The sequence below is a fragment of the Anomaloglossus baeobatrachus genome, chromosome 8 (assembly GCF_048569485.1).
Source record: "Anomaloglossus baeobatrachus isolate aAnoBae1 chromosome 8, aAnoBae1.hap1, whole genome shotgun sequence".
Classification (NCBI taxonomy): domain Eukaryota; kingdom Metazoa; phylum Chordata; class Amphibia; order Anura; family Aromobatidae; genus Anomaloglossus; species Anomaloglossus baeobatrachus.
The window spans coordinates 1,074,440-1,097,644 of NC_134360.1; the positions used below are offsets into that span (position 1 = coordinate 1,074,440).

At 46.8% G+C, this 23,205-nt stretch overlaps 1 protein-coding gene and 1 long non-coding RNA gene across 5 annotated transcripts in view; one reads left to right on the plus strand and one right to left on the minus strand.

Moving 5' to 3' along the window:
- Nucleotides 1-23,205, plus strand: part of IQSEC1 (IQ motif and Sec7 domain ArfGEF 1) — a 1,387,106-nt gene that overhangs the window by 163,574 nt on the left and 1,200,327 nt on the right. The gene's annotated exons all lie outside the window — the stretch shown is intronic.
- LOC142249048 (uncharacterized) overlaps nt 1-23,205 on the minus strand; it is a 176,722-nt gene that overhangs the window by 73,081 nt on the left and 80,436 nt on the right. The gene's annotated exons all lie outside the window — the stretch shown is intronic.

Below are 23,205 nucleotides of genomic sequence, written 5' to 3' on the forward strand. Positions count from 1 at the left end.
TGAAATGTCTTGGGATGTAAGTAACCATACCTTCCCCCCATCTCCTGTGTCTCTGGGCCCATAATGCAATTATCTCCTGTCCACACAGCCAGGGGAACTTCTCATTGTTTCGTAAGCAGTGGATAACGCCAACTACACAAACCTGTAGACATCTCGGAGCCAACCTTCTAGAATCTTCTAGTGGGCCCAACCATTGCATAGACCCCTACCCTTGAGGGGCGGGCCCACGAGCTCAAACAATTCACTCCTGTTTCTAAATGCAGTTGGGAGTTGAGTTTTTGAAGAGGAAGGGAGCGAGATATGAATCTGCGGACAGACCTCGCCGTCCAGTGGATTGTGTGGGATTTCTGGGACTCTGAAAAGGACTATTACGTTGTGATCTGGCACTTTGGATTATCGGGAGGTGCCCCCGAATCTGTTTTATTTGGACTTGTCGTGTGCTGTTCCTGTATTCCTGTTAGTAAACCTGTTGGATCATCCTCGGCCTGTTGTCTCTCTTTGCTCTGATGTACACCCCGTCACAGTCTCCTATACACGGCAGCAGTCACATGTCTTTATTCTCCTATACACGGCAGCAGTCACACGTCTTTATTCTCCTATACACGGCAGCAGTCACACGTCTTTATTCTCCTATACACGGCAGCAGTCACACGTCTTTATTCTCCTATACACGGCAGCAGTCACACGTCTTTATTCTCCTATACACGGCAGCAGTCACACGTCTTTATTCTCCTATACACGGCAGCAGTCACACGTCTTTATTCTCCTATACACGGCAGCAGTCACACGTCTTTAGTCTCCTATACACGGCAGCAGTCACACGTCTTTATTCTCCTATACACGGCAGCAGTCACACGTCTTTATTCTCCTATACACGGCAGCAGTCACACGTCTTTATTCTCCTATACACGGCAGCAGTCACACGTCTTTATTCTCCTATACACGGCAGCAGTCACACGTCTTTATTCTCCTATACACGGCAGCAGTCACACGTCTTTATTCTCCTATACACGGCAGCAGTCACACGTCTTTATTCTCCTATACACGGCAGCAGTCACACGTCTTTATTCTCCTATACACGGCAGCAGTCACACGTCTTTATTCTCCTATACACGGCAGCAGTCACACGTCTTTAGTCTCCTATACACGGCAGCAGTCACACGTCTTTAGTCTCCTATACACGGCAGCAGTCACACGTCTTTAGTCTCCTATACACGGCAGCAGTCACACGTCTTTGGTCTCCTATACACGGCAGCAGTCACACGTCTTTATTCTCCTATACACGGCCGCAGTCACACGTCTTTAGTCTCCTATACACGGCAGCAGTCACACGTCTTTAGTCTCCTATACACGGCAGCAGTCACACGTCTTTATTCTCCTATACACGGCAGCAGTCACACGTCTTTAGTCTCCTATACACGGCAGCAGTCACACGTCTTTATTTTCCTATACACGGCAGCAGTCACACGTCTTTATTCTCCTATACACGGCAGCAGTCACACGTCTTTATTCTCCTATACACGGCAGCAGTCACACGTCTTTATTCTCCTATACACGGCAGCAGTCACACGTCTTTATTCTCCTATACACGGCAGCAGTCACACGTCTTTATTCTCCTATACACGGCAGCAGTCACACGTCTTTATTCTTCTATACACGGCAGCAGTCACACGTCTTTGGTCTCCTATACACGGCAGCAGTCACACGTCTTTATTCTCCTATACACGGCAGCAGTCACACGTCTTTATTCTCCTATACACGGCAGCAGTCACACGTCTTTATTCTCCTATACACGGCAGCAGTCACACGTCTTTATTCTCCTATACACGGCAGCAGTCACACGTCTTTATTCTCCTATACACGGCAGCAGTCACACGTCTTTATTCTCCTATACACAGCAGCAGTCACACGTCTTTATTCTTCTATACACGGCAGCAGTCACACGTCTTTGGTCTCCTATACACGGCAGCAGTCACACGTCTTTATTCTCCTATACACGGCAGCAGTCGCACGTCTTTATTCTCCTATACACGGCAGCAGTCGCACGTCTTTATTCTCCTATACACGGCAGCAGTCACACGTCTTTATTCTCCCATACACGGCAGCAGTCACACGTCTTTATTCTCCTATACACGGCAGCAGTCACACGTCTTTATTCTTCTATACACGGCAGCAGTCACACGTCTTTGGTCTCCTATACACGGCAGCAGTCACACGTCTTTATTCTCCTATACACGGCAGCAGTCACACGTCTTTATTCTCCTATACACGGCAGCAGTCACACGTCTTTGGTCTCCTATACACGGCAGCAGTCACACGTCTTTATTCTCCTATACACGGCAGCAGTCACACGTCTTTATTCTCCTATACACGGCAGCAGTCACACGTCTTTATTCTCCTATACACAGCAGCAGTCACACGCCTTTATTCTCCTATACACGGCAGCAGTCACACGCCTTTATTCTCCTATACACGGCAGCAGTCACACGTCTTTATTCTCCTATACACGGCAGCAGTCACACGTCTTTATTCTCCTATACACGGCAGCAGTCACACGTCTTTATTCTTCTATACACGGCAGCAGTCACTCGTCTTTAGTCTCCTATACACGGCAGCAGTCACACGTCTTTATTCTCCTATACACGGCAGCAGTCACACGTCTTTATTCTCCTATACACGGCAGCAGTCACACGTCTTTATTCTCCTATACACGGCAGCAGTCACACGTCTTTATTCTCCTATACACGGCAGCAGTCACACGTCTTTAGTCTCCTATACACGGCAGCAGTCACACGTCTTTATTCTCCTATACACGGCAGCAGTCACACGTCTTTATTCTCCTATACACGGCAGCAGTCACACGTCTTTATTCTCCTATACACGGCAGCAGTCACACGTCTTTATTCTCCTATACACGGCAGCAGTCACACGTCTTTATTCTCCTATACAAGGCAGCAGTCACACGTCTTTATTCTCCTATACACGGCAGCAGTCGCACGTCTTTATTCTCCTATACACGGCAGCAGTCACACGTCTTTATTCTCCTATACACGGCAGCAGTCACACGTCTTTATTCTCCTATACACGGCAGCAGTCACACGTCTTTAGTCTCCTATACACGGCAGCAGTCACACGTCTTTATTCTGCTATACACGGCAGCAGTCACACGTCTTTATTCTGCTATACACGGCAGCAGTCGCACGTCTTTAGTCTCCTATACACGGCAGCAGTCACACGTCTTTATTCTCCTATACACGGCAGCAGTCGCACGTCTTTAGTCTCCTATACACGGCAGCAGTCACACGTCTTTATTCTCCTATACACGGCAGCAGTCACACGTCTTTATTCTCCTATACACGGCAGCAGTCACACGTCTTTATTCTCCTATACACGGCAGCAGTCACACGTCTTTATTCTCCTATACACGGCAGCAGTCACACGTCTTTATTCTCCTATACACGGCAGCAGTCGCACGTCTTTAGTCTCCTATACACGGCAGCAGTCACACGTCTTTATTCTCCTATACACGGCAGCAGTCACACGTCTTTATTCTCCTATACACGGCAGCAGTCACACGTCTTTATTCTCCTATACACGGCAGCAGTCACACGTCTTTATTCTCCTATACACGGCAGCAGTCACACGTCTTTATTCTCCTATACACGGCAGCAGTCACACGTCTTTATTCTCCTATACACGGCAGCAGTCACACGTCTTTATTCTCCTATACACGGCAGCAGTCACACGTCTTTATTCTCCTATACACGGCAGCAGTCACACGTCTTTATTCTCCTATACACGGCAGCAGTCACACGTCTTTATTCTCCTATACACGGCAGCAGTCACACGTCTTTATTCTCCTATACACGGCAGCAGTCACACGTCTTTAGTCTCCTATACACGGCAGCAGTCACACGTCTTTATTCTCCTATACACGGCAGCAGTCACACGTCTTTAGTCTCCTATACACGGCAGCAGTCACACGTCTTTATTCTCCTATACACGGCAGCAGTCACACGTCTTTATTCTCCTATACACGGCAGCAGTCACACGTCTTTATTCTCCTATACACGGCAGCAGTCGCACGTCTTTAGCCTCCTATACACGGCAGCAGTCGCACGTCTTTATTCTCCTATACACGGCAGCAGTCACACGTCTTTATTCTCCTATACACGGCAGCAGTCACACGTCTTTATTCTCCTATACACGGCAGCAGTCACACGTCTTTAGTCTCCTATACACGGCAGCAGTCACACGTCTTTATTCTCCTATACACGGCAGCAGTCACACGTCTTTATTCTCCTATACACGGCAGCAGTCACACGTCTTTATTCTTCTATACACGGCAGCAGTCACACGTCTTTATTCTCCTATACACGGCAGCAGTCACACGTCTTTATTCTCCTATACACGGCAGCAGTCACACGTCTATTCTCCTATACACGGCAGCAGTCACACGTCTTTATTCTCCTATACACGGCAGCAGTCACACGTCTTTATTCTCCTATACACGGCAGCAGTCACACGTCTTTAGTCTCCTATACACGGCAGCAGTCACACGTCTTTATTCTCCTATACACGGCAGCAGTCACACGTCTTTATTCTCCTATACACGGCAGCAGTCACACGTCTTTATTCTCCTATACACGGCAGCAGTCACACGTCTTTATTCTCCTATACACGGCAGCAGTCACACGTCTTTATTCTCCTATACACGGCAGCAGTCACACGTCTTTATTCTCCTATAAACGGCCGCAGTCACACGTCTTTATTCTCCTATACACGGCAGCAGTCACACGTCTTTAGTCTCCTATACACGGCAGCAGTCGCACGTCTTTATTCTCCTATACACGGCAGCAGTCACACGTCTTTATTCTCCTATACACGGCAGCAGTCACACGTCTTTATTCTCCTATACACGGCAGCAGTCACACGTCTTTATTCTCCTATACACGGCAGCAGTCACACGTCTTTATTCTCCTATACACGGCAGCAGTCACACGTCTTTATTCTCCTATACACGGCAGCAGTCACACGTCTTTATTCTCCTATACACGGCAGCAGTCCCACGTCTTTATTCTCCTATACACGGCAGCAGTCACACGTCTTTATTCTCCTATACACGGCAGCAGTCACACGTCTTTATTCTCCTATACACGGCAGCAGTCACACGTCTTTATTCTCCTATACACGGCAGCAGTCACACGTCTTTAGCCTCCTATACACGGCAGCAGTCACACGTCTGTAGTCTCCTATACACGGCAGCAGTCACACGTCTTTATTCTCCTATACACGGCAGCAGTCACACGTCTTTAGTCTCCTATTCACGGCAGCAGTCACACGTCTTTAGTCTCCTATACACGGCAGCAGTCACACGTCTTTAGTCTCCTATACACGGCAGCAGTCACACGTCTTTATTCTCCTATACACGGCAGCAGTCACACGTCTTTATTCTCCTATACACGGCAGCAGTCACACGTCTTTATTCTCCTATACACGGCAGCAGTCACACGTCTTTATTCTCCTATTCATGGCAGCAGTCACACGTCTTTATTCTCCTATACACGGCAGCAGTCACACGTCTTTAGCCTCCTATACACGGCAGCAGTCACACGTCTTTATTCTCCTATACACGACAGCAGTCACACGTCTTTATTCTCCTATACACGGCAGCAGTCACACGTCTTTAGCCTCCTATACACGGCAGCAGTCACACGTCTTTAGCCTCCTATACACGGCAGCAGTCACACGTCTTTATTCTCCTATACACGGCAGCAGTCACACGTCTTTATTCTCCTATACACGGCAGCAGTCACACGTCTTTATTCTCCTATACACGGCAGCAGTCACGTCTTTATTCTCCTATACACGGCAGCAGTCACACGTCTTTATTCTCCTATACACGGCAGCAGTCACACGTCTTTAGCCTCCTATACACGGCAGCAGTCACACGTCTGTAGTCTCCTATACACGGCAGCAGTCACACGTCTTTATTCTCCTATACACGGCAGCAGTCACACGTCTTTAGTCTCCTATACACGGCAGCAGTCACACGTCTTTATTCTCCTATACACGGCAGCAGTCACACGTCTTTATTCTCCTATACACGGCAGCAGTCACACGTCTTTATTCTCCTATACACGGCAGCAGTCACACGTCTTTAGTCTCCTATACACGGCAGCAGTCACACGTCTTTATTCTCCTATACACGGCAGCAGTCACACGTCTTTAGTCTCCTATACACGGCAGCAGTCACACGTCTTTAGTCTCCTATACACGGCAGCAGTCACACGTCTTTGTTCTCCTATACACGGCAGCAGTCACACGTCTTTATTCTCCTATACACGGCAGCAGTCACACGTCTTTATTCTCCTATACACGGCAGCAGTCACACGTCTTTAGTCTCCTATTCACGGCAGCAGTCACACGTCTTTATTCTCCTATACACGGCAGCAGTCACACGTCTTTATTCTCCTATACACGGCAGCAGTCACACGTCTTTATTCTCCTATACACAGCAGCAGTCACACGTCTTTATTCTCCTATACACGGCAGCAGTCACACGTCTTTATTCTCCTATACACGGCAGCAGTCGCACGTCTTTATTCTCCTATACACGGCAGCAGTCACACGTCTTTATTCTCCTATACACGGCAGCAGTCACACGTCTTTATTCTCCTATACACGGCAGCAGTCGCACGTCTTTATTCTCCTATACACGGCAGCAGTCACACGTCTTTATTCTCCTATACACGGCAGCAGTCACACATCTTTATTCTCCTATACACGGCAGCAGTCACACGTCTTTATTCTCCTATACACGGCAGCAGTCACACGTCTTTATTCTCCTATACACGGCAGCAGTCACACGTCTTTATTCTCCTATACACGGCAGCAGTCACACGTCTTTAGTCTCCTATACACGGCAGCAGTCACACGTCTTTATTCTCCTATACACGGCAGCAGTCACACGTCTTTATTCTCCTATACACGGCAGCAGTGACACGTCTTTATTCTCCTATACACGGCAGCAGTCCCACGTCTTTATTCTCCTATACACGGCAGCAGTCCCACGTCTTTATTCTCCTATACACGGCAGCAGTCACACGTCTTTATTCTCCTATACACGGCAGCAGTCACACGTCTTTATTCTCCTATACACGGCAGCAGTCACACGTCTTTATTCTCCTATACACGGCAGCAGTCACACGTCTTTATTCTCCTATACACGGCAGCAGTGACACGTCTTTATTCTCCTATACACGGCAGCAGTCACACGTCTTTAGTCTCCTATACACGGCAGCAGTCACACGTCTTTATTCTCCTATACACGGCAGCAGTCACACGTCTTTATTCTCCTATACACGGCAGCAGTCACACGTCTTTATTCTCCTATACACGGCAGCAGTGACACGTCTTTAGTCTCCTATACACAGCAGCAGTCACACGTCTTTATTCTTCTATACACGGCAGCAGTCACACGTCTTTATTCTCCTATACACGGCAGCAGTCACACGTCTTTAGTCTCCTATACACGGCAGCAGTCACACGTCTTTAGTCTCCTATACACGGCAGCAGTCACACGTCTTTATTCTCCTATACACGGCAGCAGTCACACGTCTTTATTCTCCTATACACGGCAGCAGTCACACGTCTTTATTCTCCTATACACGGCAGCAGTCACACGTCTTTATTCTCCTATACACGGCAGCAGTCACACGTCTTTATTCTCCTATACACGGCAGCAGTCACACGTCTTTATTCTCCTATACACGGCAGCAGTCACACGTCTTTATTCTCCTATACACGGCAGCAGTCACACGTCTTTATTCTCCTATACACAGCAGCAGTCACACGTCTTTAGTCTCCTATACACGGCAGCAGTCACACGTCTTTATTCTCCTATACACGGCAGCAGTCACACGTCTTTATTCTCCTATACACGGCAGCAGTCACACGTCTTTATTCTCCTATACACGGCAGCAGTCACACGTCTTTATTCTCCTATACACGGCAGCAGTCACACGTCTTTAGTCTCCTATACACGGCAGCAGTCACACGTCTTTAGTCTCCTATACACGGCAGCAGTCACACGTCTTTAGTCTCCTATACACGGCAGCAGTCACACGTCTTTATTCTCCTATACACGGCAGCAGTCACACGTCTTTAGTCTCCTATACACGGCAGCAGTCACACGTCTTTATTCTCCTATACACGGCAGCAGTCACACGTCTTTGTTCTCCTATACACGGCAGCAGTCACACGTCTTTAGTCTCCTATTCACAGTAGCAAAAACAGAAGAGAAAGGATCTGCACAGAAAATCAGGGGCACACCAATGAGTAGAAGATGTGTAAAAAAGAAACACCTTTATTAATGCACAAAAAGAGACATATTAACCCCTTCACTCCCGGCCACTAAAACACCCTAATGACCGGGCCATTTTTTGCAATTCTGACCAGTGTCACTTTGACAGGTTATAACTCTGGAACGCTTCAACGGATCCTGGCGATTCTGAGATTGTTTTTTAGTGACATATTGTACTTCATGTCAGTGGTAAATTTAGGCCGATATGTTTTGCGTTTATTTGTGAAAATTTAGTAAATTTGGCGAAAATTTTGAAAATTTCGCAAATTTCAAACTTTGAAAATTTATGCCCATAAATCTGAGAGATATGTCACACAAAATAGTTACTAAATAACATTTCCCACTTGTGTACTTTACATCAGCGCAATTTTCGAAACAAATTTTTTTTCCGTTAGGAAGTTAGAAGGGGTCAAAGGTCATCAGCAAATTCTCATTTTTCCAACAAAATTTACAAAATAATTTTTTTTTAGGGACCACATTACATTTGAGGTGACTTTGAGAGACCTAGGTGACAGAAAATACCCAAAAGTGACCCCATTCTAAAAACTACACCCCTCACACTGCTCAAAACCACATCCAATAAGTTTATTAACCCTTTAGGTGCTTCACAGGAACCAAAGCAATGTGGAAGGAAAAAATGAAAATTTTACTTTTTAACACAAAAATGTTACTTTAGCCATAAAATTTTCATTTTTACAAGGGAGAAAAGAGAAAGTACACAATACAATTTATTGTGCATGTTCTCCTGAGTACGCTGATACCCCATATGTGGTAAAAATCAATTGTTTGGGCGCACGGCAGAGCTCGGAAGGGAAGGAGCGCCATTTGAATTTTTGAACGCAAAATTAGCTGCACTCATTAGCGGACGCCATGTCGGGTTTGAAGACCCCCTGAGGTGCCTAAACAATGGAGCTCCCCCACAAGTGACCCCATTTTGGAAACTAGAGGCCTCAAATAATTTTTCTAGATGTTTGGTGAGCACTTTGAACCCCTGGGGGCTTCACAAAAGTTTATAGCGTTGAGCCGTGAAAAGAAAAAAAATTTTTTTTTACCACAAACTGTTGCTTCAACTAGGTAGCTTTTTTTTCACAAGGGTAACAGGAAAAAATGCACCATAAAATGTATTGTGCATTTTCTCCTGAGTACGCAGATACCTCATATGTGGTGGAAATCAAATGTTTGGACACACAGCAGTGCTCGGAAGGCAAGGAGCGCCATTTGAATTTTTGAGTGCAAAATTAGCTGCACCTGCTAGCGGACGCCATGTCGGGTTTGAAGACCCCCTGAGGTGCCTAAACAATGGAGCTCCCCCACAAGTGACCCCATTTTGGAAACTAGAGGCCTCAAATAATTTTTCTAGATGTTTGGTGAGCACTTTGAACACCTGGGGGCTTCACAGAAGTTTATAGCGTTGAGCCGTGAAAAGAAAAAAAAATTTTTTACCACAAAACGGTTGCTTCAACTAGGTAGCTTTTTTTTCACAAGGCTATCAGGAAAAAATGCACCATAAAACGTATTGTGCATTTTCTCCTGAGTACGCAGATACCTCATATGTGGTGGAAAGTAATTGTTTGGGCGCATGGCGGGGCTCAGAAGAGAAGGAGCGCCATTTGACAGCAAAATTGGTTGGAATCATTAGCGGACGCCATGTCACGTTTGGAGACCCCCTATGGTGCCTAAACAGTGGAGCTCCCCCACAAGTGACACCATTTTGGAAACTAGAGCCCTCAAATAATTTTTCTAGATGTTTGGTGAGCACTTTGAACACCTGGGGGCTTCACAGAAGTTTATAGCGTTGAGCCGTGAAAAGAAAAAAAATTTTTTTTACCACAAAACGGTTGCTTCAACTAGGTAGCTTTTTTTTTCACAAGGCTATCAGGAAAAAATGCACCATAAAATGTACTGTGCAATTTCTCCTGAGTACGCAGATACCTCATATGTGGTGGAAAGTAATTGTTTGAGCGCATGGCGGGGCTCAGAAGAGAAGGAGCGCCATTTGACTTTTCAAACGCACAGACGCGGTGCACTGATCGGCCGCTGCAGGATGCACGGTCGGATGCGATAAAAAAAAGCGTCGGGGATACGTAAAAAAAAAAGTCACGCCAAAAATTGACCATGGATGCAGATACGTTATGTGCATCCCTGATCAGCGCTTGGCGGGATGCATGGACGGATGCGATACAAAAAGCGTCGCAAATACGGAAAAAAGTCACGCCAAAAATTGAGCAGGGATGCCGATCCGTTATCTGCATCCCTAATCAGCGCTCGGCGGGACGCATGGACGGATGCGATACAAAAAGCGTCGTGAATACGGAAAAAAGTCACGCCAAAAACTGACCACGGATGCAGATCCGTTATCTGCATCCCTGATCAGCGCTCGGCGGGACGCATGGACGGATGCGATACAAAAAGCGTCGTGAATACGGAAAAAAGTCACGCCAAAAATTGACCATGGATGCCGATCCATTATGTGCATCCCTGATCAGCGCTTGGCGGGACGCACGGACGGATGCGATACAAAAAGCGTCGGGGATACGGAAAAAAGTCACGCCAAAAATTGACCACGGATGCAGATCCGTTATGTGCATCCCTGATCAGCGCTTGGCGGGACGCACGGACGGATGCGATACAAAAAGCGTCGGGGATACGGAAAAAAAAGTCACGCCAAAAATTGAGCAGGGATGCCGATCCGTTATCTGCATCCTTGATCAGCGCTTGGCGGGACGCACGGACGGATGCGATACAAAAAGCGTCGGGGATACGGAAAAAAAAAGTCACGCCAAAAATTGAGCAGGGATGCCGATCCGTTATCTGCATTCCTGATCAGCGCTTGGCGGGACGCACGGACGGATGAGGTGTAAAAATGGACAGGGGATACGGAAAAAAAAAAAAAAAAGTTATACTCACAGTACCCAGAGGGCTAGCAGGAGGATCACTGACCAGAAGAGCTGCAGAGGAACAGATGGCAGAGAGATGGACAGCTTTACAGGAGCAGCAGGCAGATCAGCAGAATGCCCAGGAAGGACCCAGCGATGGACGCAGATGTGATCAGGCCGGTGAAGACAGGTAAGAGGACGTCGGGGGAGAGCAGAGGGGGAGGGGGGGGGGGAGAGCAGAGGGGGGGGTTGAGAGCAGAGGGGGGGGGGGGAGAGCAGAGGGGTAGGGGGAGAGCAGAGGGGGAGACCGGAGAGGGAGCTGCAGAAGCAGAATAGAAATAATGGGGGAGGCAGTCAGATCGCGGGGGGAGCGGATCGGGATGTCGGGGGGGGGGGTTTGGTGTGGTTGGGGGGAGCAGATCGCGGGGGGGGGCACGGCAGGGGCTATCACGGCAGCGCGCAGGGGCACCACGGGAGCGCGCACGGGCTGCAAAGTGAGCACAGTACTCACTTTGCAGCAGCAGCGGTGACCTCAGCAGCAGCGGTGGTAGCAGATCGGGATGCCGGGGGGCAGATCGGGGCGTAGGGGGGCAGATCGGGGGGGGCACGGGCAGGAGCTTTCACGGGAGCGGGCAGGGGCCTTCACGGGAGCGCGCAGGGGGGCGGAATACTTACCATTGGAGCAGGAGCGGCGGAGACATCAGAGGCGGCGGCGGCGGCAGCAGCAGCGGTGGCGTGGTACCAAAAGTACCAGCCACTCCACGCTGCAGACATGTTGGGGGAGGGCTCACAGGCCATCACAGGCCTGGGGAGGGCGGCCACCGGCAGATCAGACCGCCCCACTGCACACTGATTGGAGCGATTGCGCGTCATAGCACGATCGCTCCAATCAGTGCTGCAGGGGCTGGGGGCGGCATGTTTGAGGTCCACCTATGATATGCTGCAGCAGCTGCGGCATCTCATAGCTGGATCTCACAGGATCGCACTAATTCGGGCATTATTTTTGCCGAAATTAGTGCGATCGATGTCGTTGGCGGTTCAGATTTGAACAGCCAATCACATCGATCGTCGATAGGGGGTGGCGATGCCGCCCCCCCTGGGGTCAAGCAAAGGTCCCCTGCTGTAAGAAACAGCAGGGGACATTATTTGAAAGCCGTTGCTATGGCCACGGCAATCAAATGAAGTTTAGGCAGTAAAATTACGTCCCTGGTCGTTAAGTCACGTTAAAATAGGACGTAATTTTACTGCCCGCGGTCGTGAAGGGGGTTAAAAGCATTAAAATACACATAAGGACAAAAACACAAACACACCCACTGGGCGGAGACCAGACCCAAACAAGGGCTACAATGAGCTAGATCATACAGTACACATACAATGTAATGGTGTGACAAGAGAAAGACCCAAACAAGATCACACATGAAAAGTATGTATAATGTATGATGTGATATAATAATTTGAGCAATATCAAATATCAAAAATGCCCCCTAATGGTGTGCAGAGGAATATGCAAAGGCACTGGGAAGATGGCAGTGGCTGGTACAACCAAAGATAAACCACACATAAATGTGACTTATAGAATAAATGACCAATAGGCAGGTGAAATTGCTCACCCTAATAATAAATACATGAATGCATAGACATATATATGATGGTAAATAAGCAAGACAATATTTAGGGCGTATACTCAATATAGATGTTAGGAAGGTATATGCATTCCCTGCTGGAGGGCAGAGTAGGTGTATACCCAAATATGCTGCATGTGCAGCAAAGCAGTATAAGTGCAAGCATCCACCATGAGTTAAGGGATGTCTAAATAAAGCTGAAGTGACAACAAGGTAAGTCACTAAAGAGCACTAAATAAACCAAAAGGTATACAACCTGAAACCAATGCGCAAGGCAAGGTACAAGCAAAAAAAAAAAATAAACTGACGAAGCTGGAGCCACTGTGGAGCCACAAGCTCCTGACGAAGCTGGAGCCACTGTGATTCACAGTTTAGCGAAACGTACGTTGGAGGATGGCTTTAGGGCAGGTTGGGTGGCACTATTACTCTGGGAGCTTTCTTTGTATGTAATCCTATTATGGTAATTGCTATACTATTATCCCCATGGTTCTATCTGGCACATGCACTTTAGTGGACATAAATACTAAGCTAGAATCTGTTCACAGCATCTGATTCAATTTGGTTTTTATTGCATTGTGACTCATTGTATTACATACTGTTGTCTACCCTTTATGGATGGTTCATCTTCTATGTAACTTTATATCCAGTGTTTAACCAAGGCACTCTGAGTCATATAGTGCCACCACCCTTCCATGTGGTTTTAACCCTTTTAATCATGGCCCTGATTTTGTGGATATCATTTTAATCATGCATTTCTAAATAAACGTTGTTACTATTTTGCACCATTATACTCCGTTCCTCCCTTCTTTTCATTTCTTCTTTTAAGGTACAAACAAAGTAGTCACCAGTGGGAGGCACAGGGTCAATCAATAGCACATATAATATGCAAGGGTTAGGTCAAATGAACCGCACACAGTGGGTGACCGACGCGTATCGCCGCCGCAGCGGCTTCATCAGGGAAGGTACAGAGGTGCATCACAAAAGGGTTTATATATACACATAATATGTGAACAAACACAATTTTTGATTTAGTTGGATATTTTCACTACCCCTTTTGTCTTTCCCACATACCTGTGTTGCGGTCTGGTTTGGTAGTGTCCCATTTCTTGATTGCTCAGATGGATTGGGACTCACGGGAGGCTGTTTGGCAACAGCAATCGGATAATATTTTCTCTTCTGTACCCACCACTAAACTCTCAGATGAGTTTTCTCTCCTGACATCGCTTCTGGTGGAACATACGGAGCCTTCGCTTCTGGTGGAACATACGGAGCCTTGAGGAGTACCTCAGGGCTGGTATTGTTCCACGGGGCCTCCGGGTTAATATTTTCCCTGCATGGGAACCTTCCACTGCTTTCCAGGACACCTGGGAGCAGGGCCTTCTTCGTTGTTTAAATATACTCATTAACATGCTACTCGAAAACGATAGGGTGTTGCTAGCAACCACCAAGACTAATATTAAAGACTTGGAGGCCAAGCTAGCTAGACTTGAGGATCACTCACAAGTTGGAACTTTCCAGGCCAAACTTAAAGAGCAGATGGATAAATATGAAAAAGAAATTGTGGACAGAAAATGTGGGAAATTCCAACGCGATAGGTCCGATTTCAACAACAAGGTGGCATTTAGGTGGAGACACAGGGGCAATACTAGGGGTCATAACACCAACAGGCCCCCTAGGAACATCAACAATGTCTTCCTCCCTGCACCAGAAAGTGGCTCTAGTGATTTTTTATCATCAAGCAGCGACCGCGACACAGGGTCAGAAGAGGCGGCCATAAGGGGCAAAACCGGAAGAAAACAAGGTTACAACTATCGCAAACAACCGTTCAGGAAAACCAAATACCGTTTCTAAGCACAATTGACAACACTTCTGACACGACCACGGATATCCAGGTAAGGGATTCATTACAAATTATAAGATCTCTCCTCCTACGATCTGTCTCCACAAGAGATTTCTGTCTTGGAACGTGGACTCAACGTTTTCACCCACTTACACCACTGACAAATTTTCCTTGACTAAAGACCTGTACCTGTTTTGTCGGAATCTCGTCTTTAAGGTCATTTATAGGAGACCTCAAATCATCGACAATATGGCACCAGACGAACGACAAACTTTCCAGGACTTGCTGGACCTGTTGGAGGAAAACAATGATGGACCAGGTAGGAGGCATTTTCCAATGAGGAACAAATCCGTGGCGACACCTTCCTTCTCTTTGGTGCCAGCCATCAACATTTTCTTTGAACTGGCGAGAGCAGATATTGCTAAATTAACATCAGGCACACCTAGAGCACCGAATCTGTCCTTCCAGGAAAGGCAGGGCATCTCCAAATTGAAGGATAACAACAACTTCCTTATTAAGGAAGCTGATAAGGGTGGGAACGTAGTGATCTGGTCTACCGACATGTACTTGGAAGAAGTTTATAGGCAGTTAAACAACACCGAATTTTATATCAAACTACCATCTGATCCGACGCAGGTATTTATGTCTAAGTTCCATCTCTTAATACATTCTGCCCAGCGTCTCGGTATCATCACCGATAAAGAGCTCAAGTACATGTGGGTCCCGGATCCTATTGTTCCCACCTTTTGTCTACTGCCTAAGGTCCACAAATCAACTTCTAGACCTCCCGGCAGACCTATCGTGGCCAGCATAGGGAGCCTTTGTGAAAAAGCTAGCACCTATGTGGATTTTTTTCTTCAACCAATTGTCAGCAAGCTCCCTTCCTTTGTCCAGGATACCGTCAATTTTGTTAAAATCTGTAAAGGTATCACGATCCCTCCGGGTGCCCTTTTGGTTACGTGCGACGTTGAATCGCTGTACACCAATATTCGGCACCCGGACGGCATGCATGCGGTTACTTACTTTTTGGATTTACAACTCCGTTCTGACCGCATGCATGACTCCTTTTTGGTGGATCTCCTTGATTTCATTTTACGCCACAACTACTTCCTCTTTGATAGGTCTTATTACAAACAGATCTCAGGAGTGGCAATGGGCGCACGGTGTGCGCTGTCTTTTGCCAACCTCTTTTTGGGTTGGTGGGAGTCCACCTTAGTCTTCCAATCCCAGACGTTTAAGGAAAAAGTTTTGCATTGGCATCGTTACATCGACGATATTTTCTTTGTCTGGGGTGGGTCGGAGGAGGAGGAATGCTGTACCTTTATTTCCAGCTTGAATATTAATAACCTGAACATCTTTTTGTCTCATCACATTTCATCATCAGTGGTGTCTTTTCTGGACCTGGAAATCTCTATCCAAGGCAACGGTCTGTCAAAAAACCTCTTTAAGAAGTCCACGGCTACGAATGCACTCTTGTATTTCACAAGTTTCCATCCGCAACATATAAGAACAGAAAAACAAAAAGCCAGCACTAAATGTGCACTACAGCACTAAACATTCCAAACTGTACTTATTATAAAAAATTTTTTTTTTGAGATTTTTGGCAAAAAATTGCAATTTCTTGAGCTGCCTCGCCACGTCACGGCAAATCTCATTTGAGGCAGTCCTACACTAAAATATTTTTATAAAATGTGCCATACGGCCTTACATATGAATAGTAGAACTGCTCTTAGCAGCACTCACCTGGTCTATTTCAATCCCGTACCCATGACTGAGTCATGGCTGTGGGCGGGACAGGTCCAAGCAAATGCTGCATGAAGTAAATAGCCTGTGGACAGGGCCTGATGACAATGTGAACAGTCACCAACCGCCAAAATCTAGACAGATGGAATACATCCCAAATTGGGGTGCAAAGCAAAGTGGGGGTCAGCCAGTATAGCACTGTGTGTATAGAATCAGCCTGATAGCGCCAGTATAGCACTGTGTGTATAGAATCAGCCTGATAGCGCCAGTATAGCACTGTGTGTATAGAATCAGCCTGATAGTGCCAGTATAGCACTGTATGTATAGAATCAGCCTGATAGCGCCAGTATAGCACTGTGTGTATAGAATCAGCCTGATAGCGCCAGTATAGCACTGTGTGTATAGAATCAGCCTGATAGCGCCAGTATAGCACTGTGTGTATAGAATCAGCCTGATAGTGCCAGTATAGCACTGTATGTATAGAATCAGCCTGATAGCGCCAGTATAGCACTGTGTGTATAGAATCAGCCTGATAGCGCCAGTATAGCACTGTGTGTATAGAATCAGCCTGATAGCGCCAGTATAGCACTGTATGTATAGAATCAGCCTGATAGCGCCAGTATAGCACTGTATGTATAGAATCAGCCTGATAGCGCCAGTATAGCACTGTGTGTATAGAATCAGCCTGATAGCGCCAGTATAGCACTGTGTGTATAGAATCAGCCTGATAGTGCCAGTATAGCACTGTATGTATAGACTCAGCCTGATAGTGCCAGTATAGCACTGTATGTATAGAATCAGCCTGATAGTGCCAGTATAGCACTGTATGTATAGAATCAGCCTGATAGCGCCAGTATAGCACTGTATGTATAGAATCAGCCTGATACCGCCAGTGTAGCACTGTATGTATAGAATCAGCCTGATAGCGCCAGTATAGCACTGTGTGTATAGAATCAGCCTGATAGCGCCAGTATAGCACTGTATGTATAGAATCAGCCTGATAGCGCTAGTATAGCACTGTATGTATAGAATCAGCCTGATACCGCCAGTGTAGCACTGTATGTATAGAATCAGCCTGATAGCGCCAGTATAGCACTGTGTGTATAGAATCAGCCTGATAGTGCCAGTATAGCACTGTATGTATAGAATCAGCCTGATAGTGCCAGTATAGCACTGTATGTATAGAATCAGCCTGATAGCGCCAGTATAGCACTGTGTGTATAGAATCAGCCTGATAGTGCCAGTATAGCACTGTATGTATAGACTCAGCCTGATAGTGCCAGTATAGCACTGTATGTATAGAATCAGCCTGATAGTGCCAGTATAGCACTGTGTGTATAGAATCAGCCTGATAGTGCCAGTATAGCACTGGCTTTAGCTTATATACGAAAATCCTGGTGATTAGTTCCCTTTAACACAAACGGACGTGCCTTTATGTGCACGCTCAATCTGCAAGTGTGGAGAATGCCGAGAAGTTCAGCCCACTACAAACATCAAATGCCGGCTGTGCTATACAGCTGGCCTGTGTGTAACAGCAGAGCTAACTGCAACCGCTGCGTTTAACCATTAAGATGTTGGTTTCAATGTCTAACAATAGCATTTAAAAGGAAACAAACCAATGAATGAACTTCAATGAGTGACCTCCCATCAGCCTCAATGAGTAAACTCCCATCAGCCACAATGAGTGACCTCCCATCAGCCACAATGAGTGACCTCCCATCAGCCACAATGAGTGACCTCCCATCAGCCTCAATGAGTGACCTCCCATCAGCCACAATGAGTGACCTCCCATCAGCCACAATGAGTGACCTCCCATCAGCCACAATGAGTGACCTCCCATCAGCCACAATGAGTGACCTCCCATCAGCCACAATGAGTGACCTCCCATCAGCCACAATGAGTGACCTCCCATCAGCCACAATGAGTGACCTCCCATCAGCCTCAATGAGTGACCTCCCATCAGCCTCAATGAGTGACCTCCCATCAGCCTCAATGAGTGACCTCCCTTCAGCCTCAATGAGTGACCTCCCTTCAGCCTCAATGAGTGACCTCCCATCAGCCTCAATGAATGACCTCCCATCAGCCTCAATGAATGACCTCTCATCAGCCTCAATGAGTGACCTTCCATCAGCCTCAATGAGTGACCTCCCATCAGCCTCAATGAATGACCTCCCATCAGCCTCAATGAGTGACCTTCCATCAGCCTCAATGAATGACCTCCCATCAGCCTCAATGAGTGACCTCTCATCAGGCACAATGAATGACCTCCCATCAGCCTCAATGAATGACCTCCCATCAGCCTCAATGAATGACCTCCCATCAGCCTCAATGAATGACCTCCCATCAGCCTCAATGAGTGACCTCCCATCAGCCTCAATGAATGACCTCCCATCAGCCTCAATGAGTGACCTCCCATCAGCCTCAATGAGTGACCTTCCATCAGCCTCAATGAGTGACCTTCCATCAGCCTCAATGAGTGACCTTCCATCAGCCTCAATGAATGACTTCTCATCAGGCACAATGAGTGACCTCCCATCAGCCTCAATGAATGACCTCTCATCAGCCTCAATGAGTGACCTTCCATCAGCCTCAATGAGTGACCTCCCATCAGCCTCAATGAGTGACCTTCCATCAGCCTCAATGAATGACTTCTCATCAGGCACAATGAGTGACCTCCCATCAGCCTCAATGAATGACCTCCCATCAGCCTCAATGAGTGACCTTCCATCAGCCTCAATGAGTGACCTTCCATCAGCCTCAATGAGTGACCTTCCATCAGCCTCAATGAATGACTTCTCATCAGGCACAATGAGTGACCTCCCATCAGCCTCAATGAATGACCTCTCATCAGCCTCAATGAGTGACCTTCCATCAGCCTCAATGAGTGACCTCCCATCAGCCTCAATGAGTGACCTTCCATCAGCCTCAATGAATGACTTCTCATCAGGCACAATGAGTGACCTCCCATCAGCCTCAATGAATGACCTCCCATCAGCCTCAATGAGTGACCTTCCATCAGCCTCAATGAATGACCTCTCATCAGCCTCAATGAATGACCTCTCATCAGCCTCAATGACTGACCTTCCATCAGCCTCAATGAATGACTTCTCATCAGGCACAATGAGTGACCTCCCATCAGCCTCAATGAATGACCTCCCATCAGCCTCAATGAATGACCTCTCATCAGCCTCAATGAATGACCTCTCATCAGCCTCAATGAGTGACCTTCCATCAGCCTCAATGAGTGACCTTCCATCAGCCTCAATGAGTGACCTTCCATCAGCCTCAATGAATGACCTCTCATCAGGCACAATGAGTGACCTCCCATCAGCCTCAATGAGTGACCTTCCATCAGCCTCAATGAGTGACCTTCCATCAGCCTCAATGAATGACCTCTCATCAGCCTCAATGAATGACCTCTCATCAGGCACAATGAGTGACCTCCCATCAGCCTCAATGAGTGACCCATCGATGGGTTACTTATGGCTACCATCTTGGCACTCTAATGGAGACCATCATTTGTACTACATCCTATAAGATTCATACAAAATATTTTGAGGGCAGCAATGTGGGCTACTACACTCAGAAAATGTGCCAAATAACTTGTGTCCTTTTGACTGATCCTCTTGAGGGAAGCGAGATCCATCAGATCCATGTTGTTCTGAGCTCAGAGCCTTTCTGATTCTGCTGAACGTCATCTGAAGACGCGTTTTTAATATGTGAGTGCACGGTGCCGCCAGCGCTCGCTCTGTGAGCACCGGTACAATGTACAGAGGTTCAGGAAAAGCCCGGCTATTTTGGCAACACACGTTTCCCCGGGGGCAGAATATCTTGTTTTATTGTAAAATCGTCACAGCCACTCACTCTCAAATTTCTGATTTGTAAGTCATTGTGAATCGTGACCCGCGAGTCTCCGGACGCCAGTCACATCGTGTCCACAGGGTTTTGTAATTAATTGAGGTTTTGCGCTTCGTTTTCATCATGATTCATTACACACAACCTCACATTCATGTGTATTTAACGCTAATTGCATAGATTATAACAAGACTAATGTGGAAAAACATCATTACTATAATGTCATTTTCATTTTAATTATAAGAAGGGAATTTATAACAATTTTAAACAGCTTTTATAGGCGATCAACATAAAGCAATGTACAAGTATAGATTAGAAGGTCAGCTCATACGTTTACTATGGCATGCCTCCTTCCAGAGAACCAACCACCAGGATGTCCATGTCTAAAGTAAAGCCAGTGCTCTACTGAATCCAGGCACAACACCAGCCTCGAGATTGCAGGTTTTATTACAGTAATATTTGCAAGTAAAGTTAAAGAAATGCACTGTTATTTGATTGACAGGTGCAACAGGAAAAGAATATGTGGGTCATATCTTGCTATCCCATCCCATCCCTGTCTGCCTGCCTGGCCTCCCCCCCCGCCGCTATCGACTCCATTCATGGTCTGTAAGTGACTTGAACAGAACATTGCCGCTCCATTCATGGTCTATGGCAGTATTGAGCTGAACATTGCCGCTCCATTCATGGTCTATGGCAGTATTGAGCTGAACATTGCCGCTCCATTCATGGTCTATGGCAGTATTGAGCTGAACATTGCCGCTCCATTCATGGTCTATGGCAGTATTGAGCTGAACATTACCGCTCCATTCATGGTCTATGGCAGTATTGAGCTGAACATTGCCGCTCCATTCATGGTCTATGGCAGTATTGAGCTGAACATTGCCGCTCCATTCATGGTCTATGGCAGTATTGAGCAGAATATTGCCACTGCATTCATGGTCTATGGCAGTATTGAGCTGAACATTGCCGCTCCATTCATGGTCTATGGCAGTATTGAGCTGAACATTGCCGCTCCATTCATGGCGTATGGCAGTATTGAGCTGAACATTGCCACTGCATTCATGGTCTATGGCAGTATTGAGCTGAACATTGCCGCTCCATTCATGGTCTATGGCAGTATTGAGCTGAACATTGCCGCTCCATTCATGGTCTATGGCAGTATTGAGCTGAACATTGCCACTGCATTCATGGTCTATGGCAGTATTGAGCTGAACATTGCCGCTCCATTCATGGTGTATGGCAGTATTGAGCAGAACATTGCCGCTCCATTCATGGTCTATGGCAGTATTGAGCTGAACATTGCCGCTCCATTCATGGTCTATGGCAGTATTGAGCTGAACATTGCCGCTCCATTCATGGTCTATGGCAGTATTGAGCTGAACATTGCCGCTCCATTCATGGTCTATGGCAGTATTGAGCTGAACATTGCCGCTCCATTCATGGTCTATGGCAGTATTGAGCTGAACATTACCGCTCCATTCATGGTCTATGGCAGTATTGAGCTGAACATTGCCGCTCCATTCATGGTCTATGGCAGTATTGAGCTGAACATTGCCGCTCCATTCATGGTCTATGGCAGTATTGAGCTGAACATTGCCGCTCCATTCATGGTCTATGGCAGTATTGAGCAGAACATTGCCGCTCCATTCATGTTCTATGGCAGTATTGAACAGAACATTGCCGCTCCATTCATGGTCTATGGCAGTATTGAGCAGAACATTGCCACTGCATTCATGGTCTATGGCAGTATTGAGCAGAACATTGCCACTGCATTCATGGTCTATGGCAGTATTGAGCTGAACATTGCCGCTCCATTCATGGTCTATGGCAGTATTGAGCTGAACATTGCAGCTCCATTCATGGTCTATGGCAGTATTGAGCAGAACATTGCCACTGCATTCATGGTCTATGGCAGTATTGAGCAGAACATTGCCACTGCATTCATGGTCTATGGCAGTATTGAGCTGAACATTGCCGCTCCATTCATGGTCTATGGCAGAGTTGAGCTGAACATTGCCACTGCATTCATGGTCTATGGCAGTATTGAGCTGAACATTGCCGCTCCATTCATGGTCTATGGCAGTATTGAGCTGAACATTGCCACTGCATTCATGGTCTATGGCAGTATTGAGCTGAACATTGCCGCTCCATTCATGGTCTATGGCAGTATTGAGCAGAACATTGCCGCTCCATTCATGGTCTATGGCAGTATTGAGCAGAACATTGCCACTGCATTCATGGTCTATGGCAGTATTGAGCAGAACATTGCCGCTCCATTCATGGTCTATGGCAGTATTGAGCTGAACATTGCCGCTCCATTCATGGTCTATGGCAGTATTGAGCTGAACATTGCCACTCCATTCATGGTCTATGGCAGTATTGAGCTGAACATTGCCGCTCCATTCATGGTCTATGGCAGTATTGAGCTGAACATTGCCGCTCCATTCATGGTCTATGGCAGTATTGAGCTGAACATTGCCGCTCCATTCATGGTCTATGGCAGTATTGAGCTGAACATTGCCGCTCCATTCATGGTCTATGGCAGTATTGAGCAGAACATTGCCGCTCCATTCATGGTCTATGGCAGTATTGAGCAGAACATTGCAGCTCTATTCATGGTCTATGGCAGTATTGAGCAGAACATTGCCGCTCCATTCATGGTCTATGGCAGTATTGAGCTGAACATTGCCGCTCCATTCATGGTCTATGGCAGTATTGAGCTGAACATTGCCGCTCCATTCATGGTCTATGGCAGTATTGAGCTGAACATTGCCGCTCCATTCATGGTCTATGGCAGTATTGAGCTGAACATTGCCGCTCCATTCATGGTCTATGGCAGTATTGAGCTGAACATTGCAGCTCCATTCATGGTCTATGGCAGTATTGAGCAGAACATTGCCGCTC